The sequence below is a fragment of the Gymnoscopelus braueri genome (assembly GCF_963280865.1).
Source record: "Gymnoscopelus braueri genome assembly, chromosome: 19".
In the NCBI taxonomy this organism is placed as follows: Eukaryota; Metazoa; Chordata; class Actinopteri; order Myctophiformes; family Myctophidae; genus Gymnoscopelus; species Gymnoscopelus braueri.
This window is the reverse complement of record NC_137621.1, coordinates 2,293,756-2,310,046: the sequence shown is the minus strand read 5'-3', so window position 1 is coordinate 2,310,046 and position 16,291 is coordinate 2,293,756. Positions and strand designations below refer to the sequence as shown.

Below are 16,291 nucleotides of genomic sequence, written 5' to 3'. Positions count from 1 at the left end.
GCGCTATGAGCTTGTAGATCTGCTATTTTTGAATAGCCCAAAGAAATCTAAAGTGACACAGATGCGTTCCGGGTCTTAATGGGTTTTAAAGTTACAGTTACTAACACTTTGACAGAAGACCCCATGCTGCTCCGACCCCATGCTGACCCCATGCTGACCCCATGCTGACCCCATGCTGCTCCGCGTAACCTTTATGATTTGAGACATTTTATAGCAGTGGTTCTCAAAAAGTGTGTGCGTTCCGAGGAATCCCCCCCCCCCCCCCCTCAGGGGTCCTTGAGAGGAGGTTCCAGGGGGTCCCCAGCTAAACGACTTGACGATTATGAACCAAATGGACCCTTACTGGTCTGTAACTCAGACCAGTATACACAGGGCCGTCACCATTACACCTTTAAGTTGAAGATTAATTTGTCACTCAAATAATTGCGATTAACGATTTGATTGTGTTTTGGCCGTTGAACATTAAGAACATATGATTATTAATACATATTTCATTTCTGTTTGCCTTTTAGGCTTTGTAAAAAAAAGAATAATCCACAGGGCAGATATGACAAATAACTTTAAACATACAAAGAAATTATTGACATTCAATCATTTTAATAGCTGATCTTCGTGACGCGTTGTAAGGCTTGTAGATCTGCTATTTCTGCTCTTTTTTTTAATATATATATTCGGAAATGTGTGACAACTGTTCAACATGGAAACGATTATGAGGATTATGCTAAAATAATTGTGACAGGCCTATTTGTACTCTGAGTTCTACTGCCATGCTAATGCATACTAAACGTTGCATATGAAATGTTTGAGAACCAATGTTCTTATAGCAGTTAAAGGCACTCGTTTCATTTGAAAGGTACTTTTTTTTTTTTTCTTTTTACTTTGCGTTAGTGAAATCTGTTTGATTTGTCATTTTGGCTGTGGGTCTGAAGGTCAAGCTGTGGGTCTGAAGGTCAAGCTGTGGGTCTGAAGTTCAAGCTGTGGGTCTGAAGGTCAAGCTGTGGGTCTGAAGGTCAAGCTGTTTTTTAGGACGCAGCACCGCCCCCGCCCGCCATCAGGGCACATTTTGATTGGTCTACGGTTGTGAGGGGAGGGGCTTCCCTCCACGTTAACCCATAAAGACGGTTGAAGGCTCTGTGGAGGTCAGACTGCCTGACCGTGTTGAGTTGATGTAACATTGAATGAATGAAATGCTTCTCTTCTTTTAATCAAGTGAATAAAAAGCATCAGAAAATACAACAAAAAAAAACCTGACTTGTCTTCTTCAATACTGTGTGGTTTAAGAGCAGGAACGCATCTGTGTGTCATTTTTAGATGTATTTGGTTATTCAAAAATAGCTGCGCTGAATCTTGACTAAGGCCAATTTCAACCCCATTTTTTTCCTGTAACTTCAGTAAGTCATAATGATCTAAGAATGGCCTGTCGTTTTGTGCCAGGTAGTATGCAAGTACTGCAACCCTTGCTCATGGTGAATGGTTGAAATTGGCCTTAGCTTGCACTCAAGATTCAGCGCAGCAAAAATAGCCGACCATGATGTAGGTTAAGAAACGCACAAAAAGATCTGCAAAATTATCCAAGCAATTGAAGGTAAAATATCAATTATGATTGATTGATGAATCAACTACCCTGGGAGATAAAACTACACTGATTGTGACACAGAAAAGAGCTTAGAACCACACACTGTGTTTCTAGATTTCATTGAGCTTCCCAACCAAAAAGCTGAAACAATTACAAATGGTGAAGATGAAGAAGAATCAGTATCAGTGGTGGATGAGGAAGTCTTGTCAGCCTGCTATAAAATTACTAACCCAAAAAACAAAGTAAAAAGAACACATTAGAAAAACAGGTTAGAGACAAGAGAGACCAATTGTCTTTCATTGTGAGAGGAACGTAAACACATTCAACCACAGAGCTGTTCCCCCACATTTGAGTCAGGCCTGAATCTGAATTGGTCATTTGAGACGCATTCAAACACATTCCATGACTTTGGTTTAACAGGTTTAATTTAAAGGAACAGTAGGCTAAATGAAAAGCAAAAACAAACACATTTAACGTTATTGCACTTAATTGCAGTGGTGTAAAGTAAGACGTGTTGAGAGCTTGTAGATCTGCTGTTTTCAAACATTTAAGTACGTACCAATACTACGTTAGTCATTTTTTTAAAAAGGCTGTGTCTGTGTAATTAGAGTTGTATCTACATTGTATCATTTCATATTCTCATCAGGCCATTTCAATGTATTCCTCAGGGACCCCATGTGAAAGGCAGACAAATCATTTACCTAAGCGTCCATCTCTGCCATTCTTGTTGCTAAGAATGGCCATGACAGACATGAATGAGCACTTAAAAGTCCCTAGATAATAATTTCCATTCATGAATAATCCTTGTTGGTCTCAGTGTTTTTAAATTCATATATATACCATTTTCAAGGCATGAGGGGAATACCTAAAAATAGACCCAATGTATGTAGGGATCTGAAATAAAATTATAGTGAAAGAAAAATCTGTACCAATTCCCCCATGTGTCTGTCACTGTCAACCCCTACTGTTGGTCTTGGGGAGGGTTTAGGGAGGGTGTAGAGAGGGTGTAGAGAGGACAACAACATTTCCATTTCTCTGCTTCTTTTCACCTGACAATGAGGAGCATCTTCCTCACCAAGGAGGAAGATGCTAACCCATGCAAAAATTATAAATTATAAAAGTCGCTATAGTGCAGTGACAGAGAATGCCTCTCTGCCCGGGGGAACATTGTGTGTACATTGGAGCACCTGGGCCTGGCTGAGCCAGAGGAATCGAACCTCAGTCTCCAAGGTGGTGGGCAGGAACTTTAACCCTATACCACCCACCTACCTTTTTTAAATCTGTATATTCCCAGAACATTTTAGATTTATGCTCTCAAGAAATGATATGTCGGGTTTTAAAACACAGGAACCCACATTACCAATTCATTGCATAATTCCATTTTTAAGTGAATAATCTGGTAAATATCACTTAGCTGCAGTGTAGGCCATATGCGAGGCACAGCGCCTTGGCTAACTTTCTGACCCCATGATCCATTAATGTCAGGAATTAATACATTTTTATTCAGTAAAAAATCTGATTCAAACTCTTCTCCATAAATGATGTTTAATTTAACCAATGTTTTCCTTTCCAGTATCGGTAAAGTCACGGTGTAACATTCATTTTAGAAATATTTTTGGAACTAAATATTTTTAGATGAGATCGGCGGCCAAATTCATCATGTGACTTTACTGTTGAAATGTAAGTCAGTGTGAATGTTAATGTGCACTTCATTATCATCATCAATGTATGATTATTTGTCTAATTGTTTGTTTTTAATGTCACCTTTTCTTCAATGAAGCCCTGCCAACTACATCACATGACCTGTACCTTGGAGGAGTTCGAGTTCGGAGTTGCAAAAAGGTTGCAAAAAGGAGTTTAGCTTGTTATTAATTCAGTTCCTACATTGACACAATAGAATATGAAAAAAGTCATACTATACCGGTACTGTGTCATAAAAAATGAAGTCATACAATACTTTAGTTTAAACAAAATGCCATACAGTCCTGTCTTTAAAATAATAAAACTATTCAATGCCCTAATACTATGTTCTTGTCAGCCTAAATTGTTCACAGCACAGCTATCTATTTTTATATTTAATTCTTGTGACAACCCTGGGGGTTGTCAGGGTAACTGGTGTGGTTGTCATGGTTACTAACCTGGTGTCTGTGTTTCAGAATGATTGGAGGGCGGAGTGTGTCATCAGTGGAGATCTGGCCCACCTGGATTGTCCTCTATAAAACAAGTGGCTGGCCTTCATGCTTGTTCTCTCTCTCTCACCATGAAGCTCACTGGGAGCACTCCAACCTTTTGGATTTTGGTTGTTAACCGCTGTTAACCACCCCAGTATCTGTATTGTGGGGAAAACTTTGGCTGAAAATAGCCGATCGACAAGCTCACAACACGTCACAGCGCGACGCGTTGTGAGCTTGTCGATCGGCTATTTTCAGCCAAAGTTTTCCCCACAATAACAAAACAGAAAAGACACTAGTATTGAGCCCTGAGGGACTCGGGTTACCCATATGGGGTTAAGTTAGTTTTAATAAAGATCATTTAAACGTTCTTTGTTTGTGTGAGCTTCCTCATTTTGTAAACTGAGCCATTTGTAACATTCTTGGTTGGTTGTTGCAATAAATACATGAAATCGAGGGGATTGGATTTAATTTACGTCATTTGTATGTAATTTGTTTGAGTCACTACTAGAATACCTCAAAACGAAACAGAATGCAGTTCACAAGTATGGAGCTCAGCCTATAATTGATCATTGATTTGCTAGATATGCTGCATGCCATGAGTGTAAAGAGGTATTTTCTTAAACTTAATTCAGTTAATCTAAGAGGATCTGTGGTCATAATACAGCACTGTTTGATAAACTATATTTGAAAACTTTTCAGCCATGTTTTTTAATGTCCAGTCCAAAGTGAGAACAGCAAATGTACTTGATTTAACAAAAAAGTTAGGGTTGATTAAAACTGCTATAGTTTTGATCATCTGAAACTAAGGAATTTATAAATGGCAAAAAGGGTTTGAATTTTAATGACATTACGAAACATCTCTGTGTTTGCTTTCAATGAAAGTGTAAATCTGAGTTCAGACTCAGCCAGAGTAAACATTTTCCATCAGATGGTTTTAAACAACCTAAATCTCAGTCGTGTCATAATGAACCCTTTCCCTGATCATCAGAGGGTGTATCTAGTAGATTCAGTCATTCTGTCAGGGGTAGAGGTGTTTGCTGTGGATTTTCATCTTTTGACCTGTCACCTCTCCCTTAAACTTTAAATATAACCTCGAAATCTTAATTAATGTGAAAGGCCTGGTGGTGTATGTGAAAAGCATAGGCTTCACAAGCGGATGGTCGAGGGTTTGAATCTTGGTCAGGGAAGTCCTAAAATGTTGGTCTTTTTAAGGCGAGAAGCATGGATGTAGCCCGCCTCCCTCCTCACGCCCTCTTTTAGCTCCGGTAGGAGAGGGAGGAGCATGGAGGGAGCCCACCTCCAGGGGGAGGAGCTTAATAAATTTACATATTAAGCAAAGATTTTGATTTTTGATTTTTTTTTGTGATCTTATGGACACATTCCTTTTCACATTAATTTGATTGAGATATTTTTTTATTGTGTTTTTCCATCACCAGTTAGTATTGACCACAGCTTTTTTTTGTTTTGTTGTATTACCCTTTTAGTTTTATTTAGTAGTTGTTTGAGTTGTTTGTATTGAGTGAGGTTTGAACCTCGAACCTTTGGTTTGTGAACCTTTGAATTATCTTTTAAGCCACACTGGCATGGAATTTACAATTGGGAACGTTATCCTTAACCCGCCTTTTAGAATTTAGATGGACGGTGAAAATGTTCTTCAGGAGCCTTGAACACTAAACCTTCTGCTATCAGACCCTGTATTTATCTATTGAGCCACACAGGTTTGGACAATACAAATGAGAACGTAATAGGTAAACCACCTTTTAGAATTTAGATGGACAGTGAAAATGTGCTCCAGGAGTTTCGAACCTTAAACCTTCGGTTTATTAACCCCAGAGTTTTCTCTTGAGCCATGGTGGCACGAACCATGCAACTGAGAACATAAAACTTAAACCACCTTTTAGAATTTAGATGGACAATGAAAATGTTCTTTAAGAGCTTTGAACCTTAAACTCTTTGGTTCATAAACAGTGACACATCTCTTGAGCCACAGAGACATGAAACATTCAGATGAGAAGGAAATACTTATCCTTTTAGTATTTAGATGCACAGTGTATTTCTACATTAACTTCACCACTTAGACCCTCTATTCTTAGTAAAGTTGCAACTTTACTTGGTCCGCTTAACTTTTTCCCTGTCAACACCAAATCTCTTCACTAAAAATAGTCAATTTACAAGCTCACAACACGTCGACACGTTGTGCGCTTGTAAATCTGTTATTTTTGACAAATGTTCGCCGCCAGAATAGGGATGCTGGGCCTTACTTCTCCCACCACTGCTGAAGAGCATACAAGACAGTAGACAACTAAGAAACCCCAGTGGTGCAGTTAGAGCATACATTGGCAACTGGCGGCCCGGGGGCCACATGCGGCCCCCACCCTCACTTAAAGCGGCCCGCAGGTTAATATCAGAATAGTGATATATTATTGATTTCAGCTGTTATGATTCCAAACATGCAAACATGACCCGCTTTAATTACTTCAGTCTATATTAGTAGCTTGATGACTAGTATTACAATTCTATTGTCTTTTTATGTCCAATGTATTTGTATTTAAGTTCATAAGGTTAATATAAGTATAACTAAATGCATTTCAAATTAAATACAAATGTTACTTTTCAGGATTCCAATAAAAAAATAGCAAAAATAGCCGATCTACAAGCTCAAAACGCGTCACAACTTTTGTGTGACATAGAATGGCATAGTGAGTGTGGAAATATAGTGGCCCTCTCCATTATCAGAGTTGCCCACCCCTGAGCTAGAGATATGTTGCTTCTCAAACCAGAGGTTAGGGGTTCAAACCCAAACTCAAAATATTGAGCCTAGCTCACCCCCATTCTCTCACTGAATGCCAGGCTGCCCAAACACACACCTCACCTGACATAAACTAAAGGTGATGAGGGGACACACAGCAGGAGCTAATCAATCAATTAGGACGTGGGACATCGAAACAAAGCGTGGGACAAAACCAAACAAAAATAAGATCAACAAGCAAAATATACAGGTGTTTTTTCATGTTTGTAGCTGGCTGTAATCTTTCACTGAAGAGCATGCAGGGCAATGCTCAAATACACACAACAGTTCTATAGTGGTAAAAAAACAGTCAGACCTCTGTACCCTGCACGGTTTAACTGCTTCAGTAAATCTGAGACTCCTTGGACCATGTCATTCACTCATCTCTCCATCGCAGCTTCTTGCTCTCAGGAGAACCTGTTCCCCTGTCGTCAGCCTCCAGCACAGATGTACGCCCAGGCAAGGATAACTTTTATTACAGTTTGTAAAAGTGACAGCTTCAGGCTCATTGTCTGATGGGACTTTAAGGTTGACATGTAAATCAGTGTGAATGCTAATGTGCACTTCATTATCATCATCAATGTATGATTATTTGTCTAATTGTTTGTTTTTAATGTCACCTTTTCTTCAATAAAGCCCTGCCAACTACATCATATGGCCTGTTCCTTGGAGGAGTTGATGCAAAAAGGACTTTAGCTTGTTATTAATTCAGTTCCTACATTGACACAATAGTATATGAGAAAAGTCATACTAAACTCGTACTGTGTCATAAAAAATGAAGTCATACAATACTTTAGTATAAACAAAATGCCATACAGTCCTGTCATTAAAAAAAGACTTTGTTCTTGTCAGTCTAAATTGTTCACAACCTGGTGTCTGTGTTTCAGAATGATTGGAGGGCGGAGTGTGTCATTAGTGGAGATCTGGCCCACCTGGATTGTCCTCTATAAAACAGGTGGCTGGACTTCATTCTTGTTCTCTCTCTCACCATGAAGCTCACTGGGAGCACTCCAGCCTTTTGGATTTTGGTTGTTAACCGCTGTTAACCACCCCAGTATCTGTATTGTGGGGAAAACTTTGGCTGAAAATAGCCGATCGACAAGCTCACAACACGTCACAGCGTGACGCGTTGTGAGCTTGACGATCGGCTATTTTCAGCCAAAGTTTTCCCCACAGTAACAAAACAGAAAAGACACTAGTACTGAGCCCTGAGGGACTCGGGTTACCCATATGGGGTTACGTTAGTTTTAATAAAGATCGTTTAAACGTTCTTTGTTTGTGTGAGCTTCCTCATTTTGTTACAAACTGAGCCGTTTGTAACATTCTTGGTTGTTTGTTGCAATAAATACATGAAATCGAAGGGGTTGGATTTAATTTACGTAATTTGTATGTAATTTGTTTGTTGAGTCACTACTAGAATACCTCAAAACGAAACAGAATGCAGTTCACAAGTATGGAGCTCAGCCTATAATTGATCATTGATTTGCTAGATATGCTGCATGCCATGAGTGTAAAGAGGTATTTTCTTAAACTTAATTCAGTTAATCTAAGAGGATCTGTGGTCATAATACAGCACTGTTTGATAAACTATATTTGAAAACTTTACAGCCATGTTTTTTAATGTCCAGTCCAAAGTGAGAACAGCAAATGTACTTGATTTAACAAAAAGGGTTGATTAAAACTGCTATAATTTTGATCATCTGAAACTAAGGAATTTATAAATGGCAAAAAGGGTTTTGAATTTTAATGACATTACGAAACATCTCTGTGTTTGCTTTCAATGAAAGTGTAAATCTGAGTTCAGACTCAGCCAGAGTAAACATTTTCCATCAGATGGTTTTAACAACCTAAATCTCAGTCGTGTCATAATGAACCCTTTCCCTGATCATCAGAGGGTGTATCTAGTAGATTCAGTCATTCTGTCAGGGGTAGAGGTGTTTGCTGTGGATTTTCATCTTTTGACCTGTCACCTCTCCCTTAAACTTTAAATATAACCTCGAAATCCTGATTAATGTGAAAGGCCTGGTGGTGTAAGTGAAAAGCATAGGCTTCACAAGCGGAGGGTTGAGGGTTTGAATCTTGGTCAGGGAAGTGCTAAATTTTTGGTCTTTTTAAGGCGAGAAGCATGGATGTAGCCCGCCTCCCTCCTCACGCCCTCTTTTAGCTCCGGTAGGAGAGGGAGGAGCATGGAGGGAGCCCACCTCCAGGGGGAGGAGCTTAATACATTTACATATTAAGCAAAGATTGTTAGCATAGCCATTTTTATGGCCAGTTTTTTTTCACATTAATATGTTTGAGAAATGTTTTTGTTGTTTTTTTCATCACCAGTTTGTATTGTCCACAGCTGCATCTTGTTTTTTTGTATTACCCTTTTAGTTTTTATTTAGTAGTTGTTTGTATTGTTTTGAGTGAGCTTTGAACCTCGAACCTTTGGTTTGTGAACCTTTGATCTATCTTTTAAGCCACGCTGGCATGGAAGTTAGAATTGGGAACGTCATCTTTAACCCACCTTTTAGAATTTAGATGGATAGTGAAAATGTTCTTCAGGAGCCTTGAACCCTTAACCTTTTGCTTTCAGACCCTGTACTTATCTCTTGAGCCACACAGGTTTGGACAACACAAATGAGAACGTAATACTTAAACCACCTTTTAGAATTTAGATGGACAGTGAAAATGTGCTCCAGGAGTTTCGAACCTTAACCCTTCGGTTTATAAACCCCAGAGTTTTCTCTTGAGCCATGGTGGCACGAACCATGCAACTGAGAACTTAATACTTAAACCACCTTTTCAGGATTGAGATGGACAATGAAAATGTCCTTCAGGAGCTTTGAACCTTAAACTCTTTGGTTCATAAACAGTGACACATCTCTTGAGCCACAGAGACATGAAACATTCAGATGAGAAGGAAATACTTATCCTTTTAGTATTTAGATGCACAGTGTATTTCTACACTAACTTCACCACTTAAACCCTCTATTCTTAGTAAAGTTGCAACTTTACTTGGTCCGCTTGCCTTTTTCCCTGTCAACACCAAATCTCTTCACTAAAGATAGTCAATCTACAAGCTCACAACACGTCGAAACGTTTTGAGCTTGTAAATCTGTTCTTTTTGACGAATGTTTGCCCCCAGAATAGGGATGCTGGGCCTTACTTCTCCCACCACTGCTGAAGAGCATACAAGACAGTAGACAACTAAGAAACCCCAGTGGTGCAGTTAGAGCATACATTGGCAACTGGTGGCCCGGGGGCCACATGCGGCCCCCACCCTCACTTAAAGCGGCCCGCAGGTTAATATCAGAATACTGATATATTATTGATTTCAGCTGTTATGATTCCAAACATGCAAACATGACCCGCTTTAATTACTTCAGTCTATATTAGTAGCTTGATGACTAGTATTACAATTCTATTGTCTTTTTATGTCCAATGTATTTGTACTTAAGTTCATAAGGTTAATATAAGTATAACTAAATGCATTTCAAATTAAATACAAATGTTACTTTTCAGGATTCCAATAAAAAAAATAGCAAAAATAGCCGATCTACAAGCTCAAAACGCATCACAACTTTTGTGTGACATAGAATGGCATAGTGAGTGTGGAAATATAGTGGCCCTCTCCATTATCAGAGTTGCCCACCCCTGAGCTAGAGATATGTTGCTTCTCAAACCAGAGGTTAGGGGGTTCAAACCCAAACTCAAAATATTGAGCCTAGCTCACCCCCATTCTCTCACTGAATGCCAGGCTGCCCAAACACACACCTCACCTGACATAAACTAAAGGTGATGAGGGGACACACAGCAGGAGCTAATCAATCAATTAGGACGTGGGACATCGAAACAAAGCGTGGGACAAAACCAAACAAAAATAAGATCAACAAGCAAAATATACAGGTGTTTTTTCATGTTTGTAGCTGGCTGTAATCTTTCACTGAAGAGCATGCAGGGCAATGCTCAAATACACACAACAGTTCTATAGTGGTAAAAAACAGTCAGACCTCTGTACCCTGCACGGTTTAACTGCTTCAGTAAATCTGACTCCTTGGACCATGTCATTCACTCATCTCTCCACCAAGAAACCCCAGTGGTGCAGTTAGAGCATACATTGGCAACTGGTGGCCCGGGGGCCACATGCGGCCCCCACCCTCACTTAAAGCGGCCCGCAGGTTAATATCAGAATAGTGATATATTATTGATTTCAGCTGTTATGATTCCAAACATGCAAACATGACCCGCTTTAATTACTTCAGTCTATATTAGTAGCTTGATGACTAGTATTACAATTCTATTGTCTTTTTATGTCCAATGTATTTGTATTTAAGTTCATAAGGTTAATATAAGTATAACTAAATGCATTTCAAATTAAATACTTTATGTTACTTTTCAGGATTCCAATAAAAAAATAGCAAAAATAGCCGATCTACAAGCTCAAAACGCGTCACAACTTTTGTGTGACATAGAATGGCATAGTGAGTGTGGAAATATAGTGGCCCTCTCCATTATCAGAGTTGCCCACCCCTGAGCTAGAGATATGTTGCTTCTCAAACCAGAGGTTAGGGGTTCAAACCCAAACTCAAAATATTGAGCCTACTGTAGCTCACCCCCATTCTCTCACTGAATGCCAGGCTGCCCAAACACACACACCTCACCTGACATAAACTAAAGGTGATGAGGGGACACACAGCTGGAGCTAATCAATCAATTAGGACGTGGGACATCGAAACAAAGCGTGGGACAAAACCAAACAAAAATAAGATCAACAAGCAAAATATACAGGTGTTTTTTCATGTTTGTAGCTGGCTGTAATCTTTCACTGAAGAGCATGCAGGGCAATGCTCAAATACACACAACAGTTCTATAGTGGTAAAAAACAGTCAGACCTCTGTACCCTGCACGGTTTAACTGCTTCAGTAAATCTGAGACTCCTTGGACCATGTCATTCACTCATCTCTCCATCGCAGCTTCTTGCTCTCAGGAGAACCTGTTCCCCTGTCGTCAGCCTCCAGCACAGATGTACGCCCAGGCAAGGATAACTTTTATTACAGTTTGTAAAAGTGACAGCTTCAGGCTCATTGTCTGATGTGACTTTAAGGTTGACATGTAAATCAGTGTGAATGCTAATGTGCACTTCATTATCATCATCAATGTATGATTATTTGTCTAATTGTTTGTTTTTAATGTCACCTTTTCTTCAATAAAGCCCTGCCAACTACATCATATGGCCTGTTCCTTGGAGGAGTTGATGCAAAAAGGACTTTAGCTTGTTATTAATTCAGTTCCTACATTGACACAATAGTATATGAGAAAAGTCATACTAAACTCGTACTGTGTCATAAAAAAAGTCATACAATACTTTAGTATAAACAAAATGCCATACAGTCCTGTCATTAAAAAAAGACTTTGTTCTTGTCAGTCTAAATTGTTCACAGCACAGCTATCTATTTTTATATTGAATTCTTGTGTTGTCAGGGTAACTGGTGTGGTTGTCATGGTTACTAACCTGGTGTCTGTGTTTCAGAATGATTGGAGGGCGGAGTGTGTCATTAGTGGAGATCTGGCCCACCTGGATTGTCCTCTATAAAAAAGGTGGCTGGACTTGTTCTCTCTCTCTCTCACCATGAAGCTCACTGGGAGCACTCCAGCCTTTTGGATTTTGGTTGTTAACCGCTGTTAACCACCCCAGTATCTGTATTGTGGGGAAAACTTTGGCTGAAAATAGCCGATCGACAAGCTCACAACACGTCACAGCGCGACGCGTTGTGAGCTTGACGATCGGCTATTTTCAGCCAAAGTTTTCCCCACAATAACAAAACAGAAAAGACACTAGTACTGAGCCCTGAGGGACTCGGGTTACCCATATGGGGTTACGTTAGTTTTAATAAAGATCGTTTAAACGTTCTTTGTTTGTGTGAGCTTCCTCATTTTGTTACAAACTGAGCCGTTTGTAACATTCTTGGTTGTTTGTTGCAATAAATACATGAAATCGAAGGGGTTGGATTTAATTTACGTAATTTGTATGTAATTTGTTTGTTGAGTCACTACTAGAATACCTCAAAACGAAACAGAATGCAGTTCACAAGTATGGAGCTCAGCCTATAATTGATCATTGATTTGCTAGATATGCTGCATGCCATGAGTGTAAAGAGGTATTTTCTTAAACTTAATTCAGTTAATCTAAGAGGATCTGTGGTCATAATACAGCACTGTTTGATAAACTATATTTGAAAACTTTACAGCCATGTTTTTTAATGTCCAGTCCAAAGTGAGAACAGCAAATGTACTTGATTTAACAAAAAAGTTAGGGTTGATTAAAACTGCTATAGTTTTGATCATCTGAAACGGAATTTATAAATGGCAAAAAGGGTTTGAAATTTAATGACATTACGAAACATCTCTGTGTTTGCTTTCAATGAAAGTGTAAATCTGAGTTCAGACTCAGCCAGAGTAAACATTTTCCATCAGATAGTTTTAAACAACCTAAATCTCAGTCGTGTCATAATGAACCCTTTCCCTGATCATCAGAGGGTGTATCTAGTAGATTCAGTCATTCTGTCAGGGGTAGAGGTGTTTGCTGTGGATTTTCATCTTTTGACCTGTCACCTCTCCCTTAAACTTTAAATATAACCTCGAAATCCTGATTGATGTGAAAGGCCTGGTGGTGTAAGTGAAAAGCATAGGCTTCACAAGCAGATGGTTGAGGGTTTGAATCTTCGTCAGGGAAGTCCTCAATTTTTGGTCTTTTTAAGGCAAGAAGCATAGTTGTAGCCCGCCGCCCTCCTCATGCCCTCCTCATGCCCTCTTTTAGCTCCGGTAGGAGAGGGAGGAGCATGGAGGGAGCCCACCTCCAGGGGGAGGAACTTAATACATTTACATAATAAGCAAAGATTTCTATTTTAGTATTTTTTGGCCACTGTTTTTTTTCACATTAATTTGTTTGAGACATTTTTTCATTGTTTTTTTTCATCACCAATTTGTGTTGACCACAGTTCCATTTTGTTTTGTTGTATTACCCTTTTAGTTTTTATTTAGTAGTTGATTGAGTTGTTTTGAGTGAGCTTTGATCCTCGAACCTTTGGTTTGTGAACCTTTGATCTATCTTTTAAGCCACGCTGGCATGGAAGGTACAATTGGGAACGTCATCCTTAACCCGCCTTTTAGAATTCAGATGGTCAGTGAAAATGTTCTTCAGGAGCCTTGAACCTTAAACCCTCTGCTTTCAGACCCTGTATTTATCAATTGAGCCACACAGGTATGGATAATACAAATGAGAACTTAATACTTAAACCACTTTTTAGAATTTAGATGGACAGTGAAAATGCGTCCAAGGAGTTTCGAACCTTAAACCTTCTGCTTTCAGACCCTGTATTTATCTATTGAGCCACACAGGTATGGATAATACAAATGAGAACTTAATACTTAAACCACCTTTTAGAATTTAGATGGACAGTGAAAATACGTCCCAGGAGTTTCGAATCTTAAACCTTCGGTTTATAAACCCCAGAGTTTTCTCTTGAGCCATGGTGGCATGAACCATGCAACTGAGAACATAATACTTAAACCACCTTTTCAGGATTGAGATGGACAATGAAAATGTCCTTTAGGAGCTTTGAACCTTAAACTCTTTGGTTCATAAACAGTGACACATCTCTTGAGCCACAGAGACATGAAACATTCAGATGAGAAGGAAATACTTATCCTTTTAGTATTTAGATGCACAGTGTATTTCTACATTAACTTCACCACTTAGACCCTCTATTCTTAGTAAAGTTGCAACTTTACTTTCCCGCTTGCCTTGTTACCATCTACACCAAATCTTTTCACAAAAAATAGTCAATCTACAAGCTCACAACACGTCGACACGTTGTAAATCTGTAATTTTTGACAAATGTTCGCCGCCAGAATAGGGATGCTGGGCCTTACTTCTCCCACCACTGCTGAAGAGCATACAAGACAGTAGACAACTAAGAAACCCCAGTGGTGCAGTTAGAGCATACATTGGCAACTGGTGGCCCGGGGGCCACATGCGGCCCCCACCCTCACTTAAAGCGGCCCGCAGGTTAATATCAGAATAGTGATATATTATTGATTTCAGCTGTTATGATTCCAAACATGCAAACATGACCCGCTTTAATTACTTCAGTCTATATTAGTAGCTTGATGACTAGTATTACAATTCTATTGTCTTTTTATGTCCAATGTATTTGTAATTAAGTTCATAAGGTTAATATAAGTATAACTAAATGCATTTCAAATTAAATACAAATGTTACTTTTCAGGATCCCAATTCAAAAGTAGCAAAAAAAAATCAGGATTCCAATAAAAAAAATAGCAAAAATAGCCGATCTACAAGCTCAAAACGCGTCACAACTTTTGTGTGACATAGAATGGCATAGTGAGTGTGGAAATATAGTGGCCCTCTCCATTATCAGAGTTGCCCACCCCTGAGCTAGAGATATGTTGCTTCTCAAACCAGAGGTTAGGGGTTCAAACCCAAACTCAAAATATTGAGCCTAGCTCACCCCCATTCTCTCACTGAATGCCAGGCTGCCCAAACACACACATCTCACCTGACATAAACTAAAGGTGATGAGGGGACACACAGCAGGAGCTAATCAATCAATTAGGACGTGGGACATCGAAACAAAGCGTGGGACAAAACCAAACAAAAATAAGATCAACAAGCAAAATATACAGGTGTTTTTTCATGTTTGTAGCTGGCTGTAATCTTTCACTGAAGAGCATGCAGGGCAATGCTCAAATACACACAACAGTTCTATAGTGGTAAAAAAACAGTCAGACCTCTGTACCCTGCACGGTTTAACTGCTTCAGTAAATCTGACTCCTTGGACCATGTCATTCACTCATCTCTCCATCGCAGCTTCTTGCTCTCAGGAGAACCTGTTCCCCTGTCGTCAGCCTCCAGCACAGATGTACGCCCAGGCAAGGATAACTTTTATTACAGTTTGTAAAAGTGACAGCTTCAGGCTCATTGTCTGATGGGACTTTAAGGTTGACATGTAAATCAGTGTGAATGCTAATGTGCACTTCATTATCATCATCAATGTATGATTATTTGTCTAATTGTTTGTTTTTAATGTCACCTTTTCTTCAATAAAGCCCTGCCAACTACATCATATGGCCTGTTCCTTGGAGGAGTTGATGCAAAAAGGACTTTAGCTTGTTATTAATTCAGTTCCTACATTGACACAATAGTATATGAGAAAAGTCATACTAAACTCGTACTGTGTCATAAAAAATGAAGTCATACAATACTTTAGTATAAACAAAATGCCATACAGTCCTGTCATTAAAAAAAGACTTTGTTCTTGTCAGTCTAAATTGTTCACAGCACAGCTATCTATTTTTATATTGAATTCTTGTGTTGTCAGGGTAACTGGTGTGGTTGTCATGGTTACTAACCTGGTGTCTGTGTTTCAGAATGATTGGAGGGCGGAGTGTGTCATTAGTGGAGATCTGGCCCACCTGGATTGTCCTCTATAAAACAGGTGGCTGGACTTCATTCTTGTTCTCTCTCTCACCATGAAGCTCACTGGGAGCACTCCAGCCTTTTGGATTTTGGTTGTTAACCGCTGTTAACCACCCCAGTATCTGTATTGTGGGGAAAACTTTGGCTGAAAATAGCCGATCGACAAGCTCACAACACGTCACAGCGTGACGCGTTGTGAGCTTGACGATCGGCTATTTTCAGCCAAAGTTTTCCCCACAGTAACAAAACAGAAAAGACACTAGTACTGA

General features: G+C 39.4%; 1 long non-coding RNA gene across 1 annotated transcript; it reads left to right on the top strand.

The window, feature by feature from the left end:
• Positions 1-4,689: 4,689 nt before the first annotated feature.
• Positions 4,690-13,723, top strand: LOC308074404. The gene is made up of 2 exons (XR_013932104.1): positions 4,690-5,112; positions 13,433-13,723. It is a non-coding gene; the product is annotated as an uncharacterized lncRNA (long non-coding RNA).
• The last annotated feature ends 2,568 nt before the right edge of the window (positions 13,724-16,291 follow it).